Source organism: Maniola hyperantus, chromosome 20 (genome assembly GCF_902806685.2).
Source record: "Maniola hyperantus chromosome 20, iAphHyp1.2, whole genome shotgun sequence".
Taxonomy (NCBI): domain Eukaryota; kingdom Metazoa; phylum Arthropoda; class Insecta; order Lepidoptera; family Nymphalidae; genus Maniola; species Maniola hyperantus.
In genome coordinates this window covers 4,838,317-4,855,962 of record NC_048555.1, presented here as the reverse complement: position 1 = coordinate 4,855,962, position 17,646 = coordinate 4,838,317, and the positions used below count along the sequence as shown (strand labels likewise).

At 36.8% G+C, this 17,646-nt stretch overlaps 1 protein-coding gene across 3 annotated transcripts in view; it reads left to right on the top strand.

Moving 5' to 3' along the window:
• retn (retained) overlaps nt 1-17,646 on the top strand; it is a 194,794-nt gene that overhangs the window by 164,803 nt on the left and 12,345 nt on the right. The window lies entirely within an intron of this gene.

Below are 17,646 nucleotides of genomic sequence, written 5' to 3'. Positions count from 1 at the left end.
GACAAAGCTCTACGAAGCCGAAACCTCTTTCTAAAGGTCGATGTATAATATGGGGTGGGCTGACGACACGACTGGGGTATTGCAAATGCGTTTCTACCATAACAGCGACCAAAATAACAAAATACGATAAGGCGAGAAGAGAACAATAAACCAGTTGATTTATTTTAATAAAGTAATTTATGGGCACGGGCAAATTGGTCTCGTGACGGGCAGACTTATCGACTAACAAAATGCCGATAAAATCGATGTCGATACTCCGATAAACATGTATTATTAATGGTTAACTTATTGTATGTTGTAATGAGCACTGACTTTTCGCAACATCGTAGCCTGCAGCTATCGATCTACGAAGTCAGTTTTATAATCGATTTATAATCAACCTAATCGTTAAAATAATTTCGTTCTCAGGAATAAAGCTAACAAAGTAATGGTGCCAACATGACGGCAAGGGACAAATTACAGTAACATCCTGTAGCATTAGATTTGTGGATTTAGACTATGTCAATTTAGTTTACAGAATATTTAGTAAAACAAAATTATTAGCCACATTGATTGTGATAAACAGTTTAGTATAGGTACCTACTTACTCCCTTTGGACATTCTTTTTCATTTTTTCCTAAAACGGTTTAAGTCGCTTTTTGTATGTTTTATGGCTTTGTTCTATGGTTCTACTCATTTCAAAGTTAAAGTAGTCAAAAGTTTATTTGAACTAAACCAAATACGAGAAATTAAAAAACACATTTCGATAGTGACAAATAAACCAAAATTAAACAAAATCTATAAAGGTTTTGTCTGTTTATGAATAGGGCTTAAGGGTCTACGGAAACATTTCTCGATGCAGCGCGGTTTTCATCGAATAATCGTAATCGAGGATTGCTGATAATTCATCTCGCTCGTAAATCGAGTCGGCTATAACTCTCGCGGCTTAATTACGAATAAATAAATAAATAATTGAATGTGAGCGGCCGCGGGCCTAATCGATGGTATCCGAGGTGTTCGAGGTGCTAACAAGGGCCCGCCAGCGATCTGGCTTTCGATTCTGTGTCGAAATTTAACCCAAATATTCGCTACTGCGCGATATCCTTACCAGTTATAGTTTCCTATGTATGGTTTCCTAGTAGTGCACATCAATTTTATTACTTAAATTATTACTCTCCTAGATCTTGGATCATATTCTGTTTACGAAAAAAGGTCTCTGTTCTTAGCCTTGATATGTTTAAACGCATTTCTTATAAATAGGTAAGTACGTATAGCTAAGATTTGGAATACTTTTCGGAGATCAGTGTTTTCTACGAATTTCCTTACCTACAATACAGTATATCTCTAATACAAGAGCGAATATTCATCTTCTAGGCAAACGCGCCCCATCTTAGGCTATAACGTACAAAAAAACTTGGCGGTAACTTGCTCATGTATTTATTATTTGCTGTTTGTCCCACCCAATTCCCTTTTTTGACCAGCAGCTTATCTTGATACTATATTAAAAGCGTCTCACTAAGGAGCCATCAATCATAAAAAATTCATAACAAAAATTTTCCTGAAACGAAACCGATACGATAGGATTCCAAAGATAGTTCGTCCGCGGAAGACTATTGTTCTTCACTTTTGTCTTGTAACGATTGACGCGTATCCATTTCCTAAGCTCAGAATAGTTCCACCTCCAGTTCGCTATGAAATAAAAGGCATCATTCGTCACATGACGGCCATCGAAATATACAGAGAAGATGCCACAGATCGCTGCTCGTTAGGAGGTAATTAGCCCACGGATCACTCGGCACGCGCTATTTAAATAACAGTGAAAAATAATTTATATCCGATGGATGGCGGCCTCTGAGTCAGAAGATGTTATTCGCGAAAAATCCGATTGAATTCTCAGGTGGCTGCGATTTGTATAAAACTTTTCGTGTACTACCAAGGTGTAATGTAGTTTGTACATTTATTTCTCTAGCTAAGCTCGCTTTCTCTATCACAGATGAATGCTATTTCGATAAAATCATTAAACTGACCAGCGTAAAGCGCCCTTCGTAGAGGTGAGGGATTCTTCATAGCTGGCATCGATTGGATGCGAAAAGCCGAAGATCACGTTGGCGCTATTTAAAAGAGGCAACTCCAACAGTTGGCGCATATTGGCTGAAGATGATTCGACTGAGCTAACAGAAATCACTATCGACAAAAGTTTACTGTAACCCTAGTCACCGAAGACTTCTAAGTACAGTGTGATGTAGCTACATTCCTGTCTTACCGGAGCTTATTTTGGCTAACTTCTTTGGCTGTCCGATATACTTATACTAGTTAATGCCTGCGACTTCGTCCACGTGGACTACACAACTTCAATCTTCTACTTAAAAAATCCTCTCTTCGCGGATGTCTACGTCATAATATTTTGCTTTCTGCATACCACAGTCCCATCCGTCCAGTAGTTTGAGTTTGAGTTGTGCGATCAGTCAGTCAAGCCAGTCAACTTCTCCTTTTATATATTTAGACTTATGCTATGATTTCCAAATTAATTTGTGCGAAATCCAAATCAGGGTACTAATTGCTAAACTCCATTAACTCTCTACTTTTCTGACTATTCAAGCAAAAGTCCAAAAGAAATCAACTCCTAAACATTTCAAACACATTCAAATAAATAGCAATTAGATCACATTTCAAATGCTCGTTTGATTGAAAGCCGTATCCAGGTCAGCCAAGGTGATGGATGAGGCTAAATTACCTTGCCTCCCCCCTCCCCCCCTCCGCGCCTCACCTCCACCCCTCCTCGCGCTAACGAGGCATAGCCAAAAGATTATTTATAATGGCGATGACAGCACTTCCGACTTACTTTTGATTTAAAGTTTCGATTGATATTTTCTTGGTGTTTCAGTTTGACTTTCGGACGCGTGATGGACCTTTGAATACAATAGGAGCATCAAACTATTTTGGAGCTTTTTTCACGATGTTTGCAACGTAGTGATTATATTCTCTTTGATGTTTGCTGTAGCTTTTTGTACCAATAGAACTGATACCTAGCAAAGAAGGACGACATTTTTTTTCAAAAGAAACATTTGACAGTTGATTGATAAAAAAATACTATATGGTCATGTATAGACCAAAGCGGAGTGGAGCCGAGATGTATTTAGCAGACTGACGTAAAAAAAATTCACATCTATACCAAATTGATTGGTAATTAATTCAAAATTATCTTCGCCCATCTTCGCTTTGGTGGATACTGGGTCTAATTTAGAAGTTCTTTCATGCGTTCTATCCTTACCTATCTAAATTTCTAATAGGGAATTTTGTATTTATTATTGGCATGGGTTTAATTTATTCGTTTGAGATAATTATAATGAAAAATATAAATAAATAGGTAATCATAAGCAATATTTGTACCCTTACGTCTATTAATACGTGCATTCAGACAAGTTTTTTTTAACATATCAGTGCTCGAGCTTCTCGCAATCTAAATTCAATTTATAACGAAACCAGCATAGACTTATTTTATGGCAATGTGAATAGTGTAAGCCAAAGTTTAACAAATTTGTTTGCTAGCATAACGTAATTACATCTAGTTATAGTTTGCTTGTCACTGTGTTCATCTTACCTACTTGTAATTTTGTATCTGACTGTGAAACCCTATTATTAGCTTTTGGTTACTTAATTTTAAGACTATTAGGATTAATTTAAGCTGTTGGTTTTCCTAATAAAATATAATAAAATTGTAAGTATACTTAATAAGGTTTGATTGTAGCGAAGCGGAAACATATCATCGATAAAAATAAGTTGTTATCATTCCTATGCAAACCGTTCAAATCACCAATATGGGCATTTTGTTAAAGCCAATTGTTATAGGCTAGATGGCTATATGATTGGTCAATATCTAAGTGGGCGCCGGATATACGTTATCACTCAGATTATCTCATATCCGCAACACGCAATTATGTACCTTTCCCACGGATGTCACCTACGGTCACCTACTCTAATTGCTTTATGGCGAAGAAAATCTTGGACCAGTAGTATTTTGTTGCAAATAATTTTGATTACGGTTCATCGATCTTACGTCCTTGTCAGACGAGTTGACCTTGCTTTGGAGCATAAAATCTATTTTTAGGGTTCCGTACCTCAAAAGAAAAAACGGAACCCTTGTAGGACTTTTTTGTCACTTTGTTGTCTGTCTGTCTGTCGGTCTGTCAAGAAAATTCCCGTTGACTTAGAATCATGAAATTTGGCAGGTAGGTAGGTCTTATAGAAGACATAAGGGGGAAAATCTACAAACCGTGAATTTAGGGTTACATCCCACAAAAAAATTAAATCATAAACTAATAATTAGTATTTTCAATTTTTGAAGTAAGATCAAGTGGGGTATCATATAAAAGGGCATCACCTGTGCATTCTAAAACGGATTTTTATTTATTTTTATGCATCATAGTTTTTGAATTATCGTGCAAAATATCGAAAAAATACGACTGTAGTACGGAACCCTCGGTGCGCGAGCTTGACTCGCACTTGGTCGGTTTTTATTTTATAATAATAAGGCTACGTTCACACAGCGGCTTTGATTTTTTCACCTGTAAGGTTTTACTGTACCGTTTAGACTTGGACGTTCACGCGACGATTATTTTTATTCGATCTTAAAAAGCAGCCTGTTGTTTAGTGCGTGTGCCGTCGACGGCATAAATCCACGTGTTCCACTTCTTTTATATTGGTGTTATAGACGGAGACGTAAGTAATAGGTACGTTCTACGGTATATTTTCATCCTTTTCTAAAGGCTGGTCCACATCGAGAGAAAAGATTAGAATTTTTTTCCAAAGCCATTTCATTTACCTACCTAGGTAGGTATTGTTTCTGTTGTCACTGCTCTATTCTATAAAATCTCGTGTACAGTGCGACAAGGCTATCTTGGCGCGTGGCGAAAATCGTAACTAACGTTGCCGTCAACTATCCCCTTTGTTTTGTTTGAATAGTCTAAGCCTTTGTTCTCCAACAGCGCCCCCCTGTCAATGTCATTCAAGTACCAAGAGAGCATTGTCGCACTGTATGGTAGGACAGTAAAATATTACCGTCTGAACGTAGCCATGACATTTATTTATAGAGGCTACGTTACATATCTATTTCATATAATCTCTTTTATTACATTTATCACAGTAGACACGGTGGGCGGCGTCTGTCCGCCCTTGACGCCCGCCCTTCGGGTAGGGCGGCTTATGATAAGTTGCTCTATAAATGATACCTACTCGGATAAAAATAAACGTTACTCGCGCTTTACTACGATACAGCGAAACCTTAAAAGTTAATTTAGTCTCCATTGAAGAGGTATTTTATTTTAAAACACACCTTATTTTAGTAGCAACAATTGTGGCTAATTCTGTTGTAGTAGGTACACAATCTTTATCTCGTCTGTCGATCTGCACTTGTCCAGCGTGGTAGAATATGGCCAGTCACACCGTTCTCATTCTGAGATGAAACTCGTGTAGTGAACCGGCGATGGGTTGATCACACAGAGAATTCAACCTCAAGAGTACGCATATGCCTACAAGTTTTTGCATTAAAACAAAATCGTAATTATGTTGGCGTGTGACAGGGGAGAATGCTTTGTTTGACTCAAAGACAATGTGTGAAATGAGGGTACCGAACTGGTGCGGACCGGATTTTATACTAAGCAACTGCCTTGGCGATCGCGGGTGTCCGGCTATTAGGAGTCTATAGGTGGTGGTATGTGGTTGATCATAATAAAACTAAATGTACTGTTATCTCTTTTATAATGCCTAAGTACTTACTATAGAATTAGCCATATTGCTTGAGTAGATATGAATATCTAAGATATCTAAACCTAGTCTTTACCCGCGACTTGCGGCAATAGTCCATAGCACTCGGTGATAATTTAGCTCTCTATCAATGAAATAACTTTCAGAATTGCATCATTCTTTCAGATTTGTATCAATTGCAATCTTCTAACAAATTTTACCTCTTTATAATTTCTTATTTAAAGACAGTGAAAATAAAAGGAATAAACTGCGTATTATCTTAAGCTCGTGAGTATACTGTGGTACCTATTTTAATCGTAACAATGTAACCAATAAATCACGTGTATCTATATACATTCTAGTTACCTAATAGAAAGATTAACCATATCAGTTTTAGGCGCGGCGGGCGGCGGAAGCTTAGAAACTCTCTTGTATCAAACGACTACGATACGACGAGGACTGCAGAAAAATAGGAAACTTATGTCGCAACTTATAATGTTGCTCCGGCTTTCTGAAACAAAATGCATTTGGTCTAAACCTTACCTTTTAATAATAATTTTAGGTCTAAGCCACAGTAGGTACCTACTTAGGTGACAATGCAACTGCATACTAAATTTTACCTGATACTGGCAAAATAAATCCTACTACCTTTCTCAATATGTTTTTGATTAGCCACAGAATAGTAAAAGTGTAGCCTGAAACTTGTGCTTGTAAGGAAATGAGCGTTTCGAACCGAAGATCAAAGCTGGATGAAAACTAATAGCTACTGCGCTTTATTTTTAACAATCAACAACTTTTACACAATTTATAAATTACTAAATAGATGACGCCCGCAACTTTTTTTTTAAATCCTGCAGTATCTTTGACTTTCCGGTACAAAAAGTAGCTTATGTATAAATTCAGAGCTCAGAGGAGGTTCAGGGTATAAGCTATCTCTATTCATTCAACCAATTTGATTCAGTAATTGTGGTGTGAAGGGGTAACAAACATCTAAACTTTTACATTTATAATATCAAATATTAGGAATTAGGATACGATTATTTTCATTAATAGGTAGTTCTTAGTCGTATCGTATAAAGCGGGTTAAATATGACTTTAATGCGACACCTATCGCTTCATCGCTCTGTCTACATGATTAATTTTCAAAACGAAAATGGAAATCTAATTCGATTATCGTAAATGGTAAAGTTGAAGTACCTATTGTAGGTGTTATTTAATAATGCAAGTCGTGATTCCGATGCTAAGTTAATTAGATTAGTGATCTACCTAGATCTAGATAGATCTATCTAGATATCTTATCTAATTATATGATTCTCCTAATTATTTCTAGTCCCTAGATCAATATGCTAGGATAATGAGAGACTCACGACTACATTGGCTAATCTATCTACAGGATGTAACAAGAACGCTAGCAAAAACTTAGCGTCACTGTTAAATACTACCTAAACACAATCTAATACTAATAACCATTTGCCTCATTTTGTAGTTTTAGTGAATGTTTTTGTATGTATTTTTCAAACCCGCAATGTATAGCGTGCAAAACTTGGGTCAATGCCCCGCCTACGACGCGGCACTGACTCCGAGAGGCCTACTTACGCAACATTCGTTGACCTCTAGCATCAGTTAGATGTTTTATTTGCAATATAGCAATATATCGTAAACTTTTACAAAATTATAGGTTTTTTTTTTTTTGCGTTTTTTGTGGTATCATAATATCAGTAATCATCTACTATCTATCACCTGTCTTCGTTTTTGCCAGCGTTCTGGTTACACCGTGTATAAAATATATACAAAATGCTTTAGAAAAAGTACTGCCGTCGTGCTATATAAAGCAGTGATAGTCTAGTGGTTAAGACGTCGTCTTTCGTTTCGAGGGGGTTTGATTTGCACTTCCTTTCGATCTTATCGTTTTTCGTGCGGTTTTTTTTAAATTTATAGACTAGCGCTTGGCTAAATCAGCCATTATTTCAAAATAATGGCTGATTTCTCGCGTCGAAGTCACTCATAATAAAATTCTATACAACTACAGCCATAAATCAAATGATGCAGCGTCCATTGTTAGACTAGAAAGTAAATAAGTACATAAACATTATTTATGAGTAAATCTCAAATTGACCCTTTACTTTTACCTTTCTTGCGCTTCATTCATCTGTCCAGGGCTGTCAATAGCAAGGAAATGTAAATAAATGGGGGAAATATGAATGAGTTTTTGGTGACCAGCCCAGCTCCTTGCTTGTTATTTAATTGTATCAAATAACGAGCAAATAACAGAGAAAATTATAGAGCAAAAGTTGATGAAATTTTTGTTAAATAAAAGTTCGTCTGATTCGACTCGTACCTAGACAAATTCAACATGTTGTATAAAACACTTGGTATTTGAGTTTATTTAGCATATCGCTTCGAAAACATTATAATGACGCACACATAATTTTGGTCCTTCGAGCCGGATTTAATTGGAAATCTGATCCATAAATTTTATTTCCTTGAAACTTATGAAACAAAAAATTCTTTTTGTAATAACTCAGGGGTGAAAACTTAAGGGTTGGTAATATTGGTAGCCCTGTGTACTGTCTCCAGCCCGTTTATGCTAATGTGGTATTGTGACCGAGCTTCATTTGTTCTATCCTAGACGCATAAGCCATTGTCATATTGCCCTTTGACTCCATTGTGTGTTTTTTGTCACTACCGCGCTGGATTATTTTATTTCCGTTATGTTATAACGCTTTGTTGTCTCATGTATCTTATTAGATTGAATCTGTTTCTATCTTTTTTCTACATCGGATGTAAATTTCTGTTTTTCTCAATGTAATCGTGCCAATCATCTTTGTATTTGTTTGGTTTAATTCTTCTATCTAAAGTAGGTCCTATTCCTATCCTATCCCTTTTTCGAACTGAAAAAAATTGTATCTTAATTTTAGATTCTTGGTTTTGGATTGGATTGCCAAATGTTACATTAACATTGTTTAATTTATTTGTTCTCAACTTAATGCTATGGTTTTTGGAACTAACTTTGAGCAAGCCTTTCCACTGAATAGACATCATGGTGAAGTTAGTTACAGTTTTAAGTTTTAGTTTAAAAAAATTTAAAGTGAAATCTTTTGGAGCTGGAATACCATCATCTCTATTTTCATCATCATTTTCAGTTTCATATCTTTTACTTATTGATAATAATTTATTGAATTTGTCAAGGTATTATCCCAAAACAAAAATCTCTTATAGTGCATCTATAAAATAGAGAATATTATATTTTATCCATACTAATATTATAAGTGCGAAAGTGTGTCTGTCTGTCTGCTAGCTTTTTACGGCTCAACAGTTTAACTGATTTTGATGAAATTTGGAAACAGTTAGATTACATATAAGAAAGGACATAGGCTACTTTTTATCCAGGAAAATCAAAGAGTTCCCACGGGATTTTTGAAAATCCTAAATTGACGCGGACGAAGTCGCGGGCATCATCTAGTAAGTATATTAATAAAATAATGTGACGACCAAAATAGTGATTCGTCACGACCGGGACGCCGCGTCCGTATTGTAATTTAGATTGTCATTCAAATGGCTGTCAGGCGAGGCCCTAAACGCGGTGGCAGTCGTCTTCTCGACACCTTCATTTGAGAATACAATGATCGACTGAACAACCCCTATTCGAAAATATTATCGCGTAATAGAAAATCGGTATGATGTGCGTTCCATCAGAAAAACAAACTTGAATTTATTTAAAAATTCGCTGCACTGTGCTTTACACTTTAGACCAAAATTTTACCCCAACCTTAATCATGAAGGTATGAATAGTAACTCGTAGTACCTCACTTTGCTTTTTATTGTCGTTCAAAGTTTCGTATCGTAACTTTCGTAATCGTATTGTAACTTTAATTGCCCGTTATGCACCTGGGCACCTGGCACCTTAAGTATTCTATTTAAGTCACAAGACTTGATTGATCCATATCAACTTCTACTTCCAATTAATAGTACCTACCTACTGATAGAGTAAAACAAGTTACTAAGTATTAATTATTCTGGTTATAATAGGTAATGTTTAGTTCTCAAAAGATATACCAGTAATTACCAGTAAGAATTTAATTAATCCACAATGAATCCACAATTAAACCAGGATTAAATAAATCTACAATTAATCAAGATCGAATCAATCGTGGGTTAAATGAATCCACTATTAGCGATCAGTGGTCAAACACCATTATGCAGACTGCAATTATAGAAACACATAAAACCCTATCTATCAACATTGTACAAAAGCGATTAGCAACATTGTGTTTGCAACATAATATATGATAAAGAAAATTAAAGGTTTCCGATGAAATTTTACGATTCCTGTAAGCGACAAACGATGGCTATAAAAATAAGTATAGAGAGAAGGGAGTATTATTATAACAATGCAAATAGTCACAATACAAAGATGCAAGCCGAGTATAAAACTAAACATATATTAATGTGTCCTTAAAATATTATTGTACCTACTAATGTAACTCGCAATGACAAAGCTATGAAATAAACGATTACTTTACTTTACTATTTGTCTTTACGGAAATCAGCAACTCTGTCTAACGTCCAATTATAATATTCAATCTACAATATGTAATAAGTAATAAGTCGATAAATAACTATAATAGCAACGTTATTTTGTCAAAATTGTATCGTTTTTGGCAAATAACAACGCCAGTATAACGTGTATTTGACTCCTCACGCGCCATTTTAACTTTTTGTGTCAAATTTCATGTTAAAATACGAGTTTAGCCCTTTTAGAGCCGCAGGTACTTTTGACATGACAGTTGACCCATAGCGTTAAAATGGCGCGTGAGGAGTCATTTTGTACGGACCATAAGTAACTTTACGACAGATAAGAAATAAATTAAATATTGAAGCTCAACGCAAGTTTATTAATAAGTACCAAATGATACAAAAAGTAATACATAGAATATTTTGTAGCATCTTTTTTGATTTATCATTAGTAACAAACGATTTGTTTGTATTTTGCAATGGCAAATCATAATAACTATCTTTCTTCACACGGCTAAGCAGTTTTTGTTGGGATTGTACAGCTTTATGTTCACCGATAGTTGCCACCATCATTTCAAGGATTGCATTGTTGCATTCATCGCAATGATCTGGCGTAGTTGCGTCGCCTTTAGCCGCATCCGACGTTTCCATTGTTGCCACTTTATTGCCGGTGTTACCGTCCCCGCGGAGATCGTAAAGCATGCAACAGCGTTCGATACTATCCACCACGATCCGCTGCCTCGTAGATGGGATCTGCGACCGCAGGACGCGTATTATAGCGAACCGAAGCCACCGCAACGCCGATTTTCATTCGTTTCTAATAAATTGATACGAGGCGCGGTGCGACGGCTCTCAAGCCACGGGATTGGCCGAGGCGTTCCCCAAGGCTCGATACTCGGGCCCCAGTTGTAAATCAACTTTACAACCTTTAATTACAGATATTTGCCGTCTCATGTGAATGTACGGGATATCGGAGGGCCGCGCTCGCGAAAATATCGCATAATAATGGGTATTGACCTGTAATGGCTCGCCTGTAGGTAGGCACTATCGGCTGCCTTTGTCTTGATTGTTGGAGCGAGAGAATATTCTTTTCTGAATGATTGGCAATTACATCGAATGGCCTCCTGAATTCCACTAAGCGATACAACACTTAAATATACTGCGCTGTTTTGATTTGCATCAGTATAAATGATTTATGCGTTATTAAGTTAAACCCTCTGAAAAATATAACACGTTAAGTAATCTTTTTGCGTGTTTTTTTTTAAATTATTTTAAATTTTGACTTGAATTGGTCTTTATTTAATCACGGCCTCAAAATTACTGACGTGATAAAGCTGTCAGTTTCCACGAGTGATTCTAATAAGAAAGTGTTATTGTGCGCTCGCGCAGTTCCCCACAATGTTGCACCGGATAGGGCGGCCGCCATTTTAATGTCTCTCAGACGGAATTACGCTGGATTGTTCTCAGCTTTACTGCTCCCCTCGTGATTGATCGTTGTATCCTCAGCCTTATGTCATTCTCGCACCGTATCTCTCGGAATTTGTACTACAAGCAATAAATACGTATTGAGTTATGGTGGCTTCGCAAGATTGCTGCATGCAGTCTCTTCTGCTCTCCATCATTTAATACTATACTCAAATATTAATCTTGTACTTTATATTTCTTCATTCGATGGTTGAGTAGGTAATTCACAAACGTACCTACAACTAAAACTACAGCAAAAGATACAGCTGCAAAACCCTAGAATAATAAATACTAGAGGGGGATTCCAACATCAATGTGCAAAACATTATCGTACCTATTATATTTTGACATGTCAAACCTAATCTAACCATTCACTTCATAAGTTATGTTATTTAAAATTGCATGATGACACAGAATAAAGAAACTTTTGATGAGTAGCATTATATTAAGTACTTCATACTCTGCTCATTAATCCTAACATTTTCTGTTCCATCGTTAACAAATTTGACAATTTGTTCAGTAGCATACCTATCCCCTATCATACTCACAACATTAAAAATCATGAGCTCGTGAAATAGGTCAGTAGAATTATTATGAGGATTATGAGAATAAGTAAATACCTAGTAAACAAAATAAGATAATAGGGACCAAAATGGTACCACAATCGACACTTAAAGTGTGGAAATTAACACTAGTGTGATCGTATTTCTAAATTAAAACTTCACTTCGGGCCTGCAATAAATTCTTCCGCTCATAAACTTGTAACGACTGTCTAAACAGGGGCTAGCTGTCATGTACAGCGTTAATATACGAATATGAAATAAAATCAACCGCGAATAACAATAATTATATAGTATCAGTCTAATTTTGAAATTGTACCAGATGATTCAAATAATTCCGAGATCGAAAATGTTTTATTACTTGGGTAAGTATATCTAATCCATCATCATCTTTATTAACCGATAGAGGTTCACAGCTGGACATAGGTCTCTTGTAGGTACTTCCACACGCCCCGGTCTTGCGTTTCCTGTATTTATCCCATAGTATTTTTTTATCATATTGTCAAATCATTTTCTAAGATATTCGAGGGTTTACGTCTAGTAAATCGTGTTGTTACATATATTCTGATTGATGTTGTTATGTTTGTCACATTAAAATTAATTTATATCTTGAATCGTAAACATTTTACTGCCACATCGGTGTTAGTAGGTAGTTAGGTACCTGCCTACTATGCGATTTGCATTTGGAACATGTGCGAGTTCCTATTTATAATCCACCGTATTATTATTTTTATTGTTATTTACTCACCTTGTCGTAACCTCAGTTGCATCTATGGGTAAACGTGTTAATAATGTTTTAAGGCTATTGTCATAATTTCATTGTTTTAGTTTTGGTTATAAATGCATTTCTAGTATAGGTACAGTTCAGCTTTCAAAGTAGCGATTATCGCAAACGTTTTCGTAAAGAGTCGTAGCTGGAGCGTTACCAACATAGGCGAGTAATTGAGATTGATCGAGTCGTGAATCGAGAGGGGCGGCGCAATCAAAAGCGTATCAGACCAATGAGGTTCTCCGTGCCTTCTCATTGGCCGATCGCAGGGTTGAGGCATAAAGGGCCTTGATACAGCTCTCGATAAGCGGTAGGCGTCCAATGTCGATTCGATCGATTATAGCTCGCGTCGTCTACAGCGAACGGAATCTGATAGGCCAATAATTGTCTTCCACGGATAAAAGGCTTTACACATTGTCGGTCTCTTCGATGAAAATACCATACCTAATTCATTTCTCGAACTAATTTTAAATATAAATGTAGTTTACGGCATGCATAATAATGCCATCATAATTCTAATCCGGCTGTAAAATTCGTCCGCTGTTACATTTGAAGGAGATTAGGGAGCAAATCACTCGTTATTTACAATCTTTTATCAACACCTGAGGGCGTTAGACTTGGCGATTTACGAGACTTGCGAGTTTTGCACACAAAAGAGTTGAGTCCTTCTAAGCGACATCGAGTGCCAATAAATATCGGTCGAGGTGCGAATAATCGATACAACAGCAACACTGTAACTATTGCGGTATGGGGAAAAGAGTTCATTCTATTCGAGCGCTCATAAAATATGACCATAAAGTGAAATTCATAATACATATTTAGCGTAAGGTTTTCAGGAAAAGCAATAATTTGTCACAATTGGGCACGATTAGATTGGCTCTGTCGGCGATTGGACATACGTCGTAAATTACGGTTTAAGCGGCCGAGTTGTGTGGTGCGTTGCGGCGTGCGTTTGTTGCTTTGCGTGTGGTGTCTTCCTCCGCGGTAGGGTTATGCAAATAGCGTTTGCATGGTGCTGGGCGCACGCGCATCGAATCGCGCGTTTTCCGCCGGCGTGAGGAGAGTGGGGGTTAAGGCGGTTAGTGGAAATCGTTATTGGGGTGATTGCTTTCATAAACAATAGCTTTTGTCCACGGTTCCTTGTAGCCCACTTGTTATTCAGACGGACGGACCGCTAGGTGCTCGTGATAACATGTTGCACGTCGTACTTTGATGCTGGTTGGTTTGATCGTGCTTTATCTAGGTTTCTGAACGTCAATATCATCTAGGTATACCTAATAAATTTTTATTAGATATTAATTGTTTACCGGACTGAAGTGAAAACAGCGACATTAATTCTGTCTGTGTGTGAGTGAAAACTTCTTGCGCGTTGTGCGATTTTGGGATTGGTAAAAAACTTCTAAAAAACTAAGGTCACGTCACCGACATGCTTATGTTAATAGTGCTCTGAGTGCTGATAGATATAAAAATTAACCTAATGGTAATGGTTTTAAATTTTTGCTGGACGGATTCAGCTGAAATTTAAAATAGAGATAGCTTAGTATACCCTGACTTATCATATAGGTTACTTTTTATCCCGGAAAACAAAGAGTCATCGCGGCATTAAAACACCTATATCCATACAGACGAAGTCGCGGGTATTAGAATAGGTAGGTATCTATAATCTGCCGATTAAAGTTATTTGGCAAAGTTGTGGGTACAATTTTTGACAAATACCCATAGGTAGGTAAAATTTTTGCAGTTTCCACGTCAGTTATCAGTTATGATCTATGCTCCAATAAAACATTGCAAGTACGATATCCAAAAGCTGCAAAAGCTCGAAATAACTACACAACAACATCAAAAGCGCAAAAATAAAACACAATTCACGCTTGCAATAAAAAGCGTGACCTCTCCGATCGTTTATTGATGAACGCGAAACATTAGCAAATACCGACGGACTATTTGTCAATCCGTCTTCCTGTCTGCAGTTAATCATTCCCCGGTTATCCAGGGGAGGCTGGGGGGTAGAGCGGAGCGGGGGAGGGCCTGATGGGTTTCCGAACGTCACCCGGTTAAGAGATTAATTGCTGTGCTTATGTCTAAGTACAACGTGATGCGCTAAAATTGGAGCAAATAAAGTGAAGTCAATTTGTTGCTAAGCGTTCTTGCTTATTTAATAAGAAAGTGTCTAATGGATGGTTTATTTCATTCAAAAGATTTTCTGCTGAGATTTTTTGCTGCTAGTAGGTCAGACCTGCAGGCCTATTTTGCATCTCGATGGACAATGAGACATGTAGATACAAATAGGTACTAAGCTAGCAATAGAGTAGCATTTCCGAAAATCTCTTAAGGGTAGAATTTCCAAAAATCGTGAAACATGAATTATTCATTTTTAACGAAAATCTGAATACCATTTTCATGAATACTTATAACTTTTTTCACACATTTTGATCTCCTATTCCTAGTTTTAGGAAGGCTAATCCTAAAACTATCAATTAAAACTCCGACCATTATTTTAACATAAGCATGTCGGTGACGCGACCTTAACCCTTCTCAAAATCGTCCAACACGCCAAGAAGGTTTCACTTCAAAAACTATGCGTCGAATGATATTAAAAGGGCAATAAGTACGCGCAATGTAGGATAATATAATGTAAAATTGTAGCTAAGTATAGTTTCCTATAAAAAATGTGATTATGTATGTTTATATGTTACCTCCTCCAAAATAGCTTTGTATAGGCGCAGAATACTTGATAGTACTTATAGGTAACGTGTTTGTTTTCGCATCAATAGAAACGGAATGCGTTAACTTATTGGGTACTTCCAATACTTGCGCAACGCCGAGTCTCGAGATGGTGTCTATTCTTCGTCACGTCATTACCGCGTTAACCGACGAATTACTGTAAATCAACTCGCCAACAATCGTGTATTTTCCGCGGGCCACACTGGCTGCACGGACTAAATCTGTACCACGGAATATAGGATTAGTAGTTAGTACTGTCCGTTTGTAAGGGTGAGTCCATATCTGATCTTTTAGCCGATCACAAGTCACAACACGTATCAGCGTATTAAGATAGGTAAAATTCAAAATAAATTACTCTTTTTGATAGTCGGTTGTTGTATTTGTAAGATGTACTTAGTGGTGATAATTATTACGCGAACTTAAAACTAAAGCTAAGAGGGTACCTACTCTTACCTACCTACCTTTGTTTTTTTTAACTCACTGTCGAAAGTAGCCCGATCATTTACCGCGTACTGTAATTTTATCGGTTGACGTGCTAATATAATATTATTGTCTGGGTAGTAGGTTTCAATTACAGATCTGCGTTGTGTTCAAATAAGTATTACGATTAAGTATGATGACGATGGATGACGGGGTTTGGAATTGGGACTACCACCACGTGTGTACCAATCCTAATTCCTAACGTGTCGTAAACGCGCGATCTGACGCGCGTTATAAATCATGCGATCGGGCGATGCGTTCCGATTTAACATGCTAGCGATTTTACGGCTAGTGTTGTCCTGTGTCATTCGAAATAACCGGAAAATCGCATAAAAATCAAATTTTCCATAGCAAAAGAAATAAAGTAGGTAGAACTAATAAACAATAGAACTAGTCTCTATACGCCAGGCAAGTCATCGAATTTTTTGTCACATTGTGGGTACATAGTAAAAAAATTATTTAATATTATCATACAAAAATTTAGGTAAAAAAAGAAAAGCTAAAATTTTACACTGAGGTTTTCTTTATAATTCGCACCTAGACAAGAAATATGCCCGGATTTTTCGAAATTCACCTGGGATAGGGAATATAAAGGATCGATATTTTCGCAAAGCGTAACGGCGGACAGTTGCTATGGTCCGGCATAAATAGCGATTCTTGGCAACACTAGAAACTAGGAGCTTTACGGCCCTTACGCTTCGCTGTAAGTAAGGGTTTTAACTTTGACTACTGTAAATAGAACGAGTATGAATGTTCGATAACTCGGCTCCGTTATGGTCTATTTGATTTGCACCTCTTTGAGTCGTTCTGTGTGGATTGGATACAATTCTTTTGGAGGTTTGCCAAATCTAAGAATAGCTGTGTTTATTTTGGATGATATTAAATAATAATTATTACGTCTGAAGTCTGAACCTATACTAATTTTTATCATAATTTTCTTCATTGTTACCAGTATGTAACTACTTTAGGAACAATTTCTCGCAGGTATTTTTAAGTTTGTCGCTTTTTCGCGCTTGGCCAGCGTAGTGGACTATGGCCAAACCCTTCTAATGCTCAGTAGCGAACCGGCAATGGATTGATGATGATGATGATGGTGATTTCCAAGTTTAAAATTTCCGAGTTGTCAAATGCGATGTAGGTAGGTACTTACTTAGATATTTTCAGAGTTTGTAGGTGTTTATGTAACTCTTTTACTTATATACCTATTTTTTATTTACCTTTTCCTGTCTCTGGAAGATGCTTATATCTATTCAGTAAACTGGGGCAGTAACATACCATACTACTCTTTGCTATGGTCTAAGGGTGAGATCTATAGAGCGCACTCTGACTTTGCTTAGACTTCAGACAGAGTTAAAAAGAGACATATGTACATATACCTCTCACATAAATCTATCTCGTTTTAACTCAATCTTA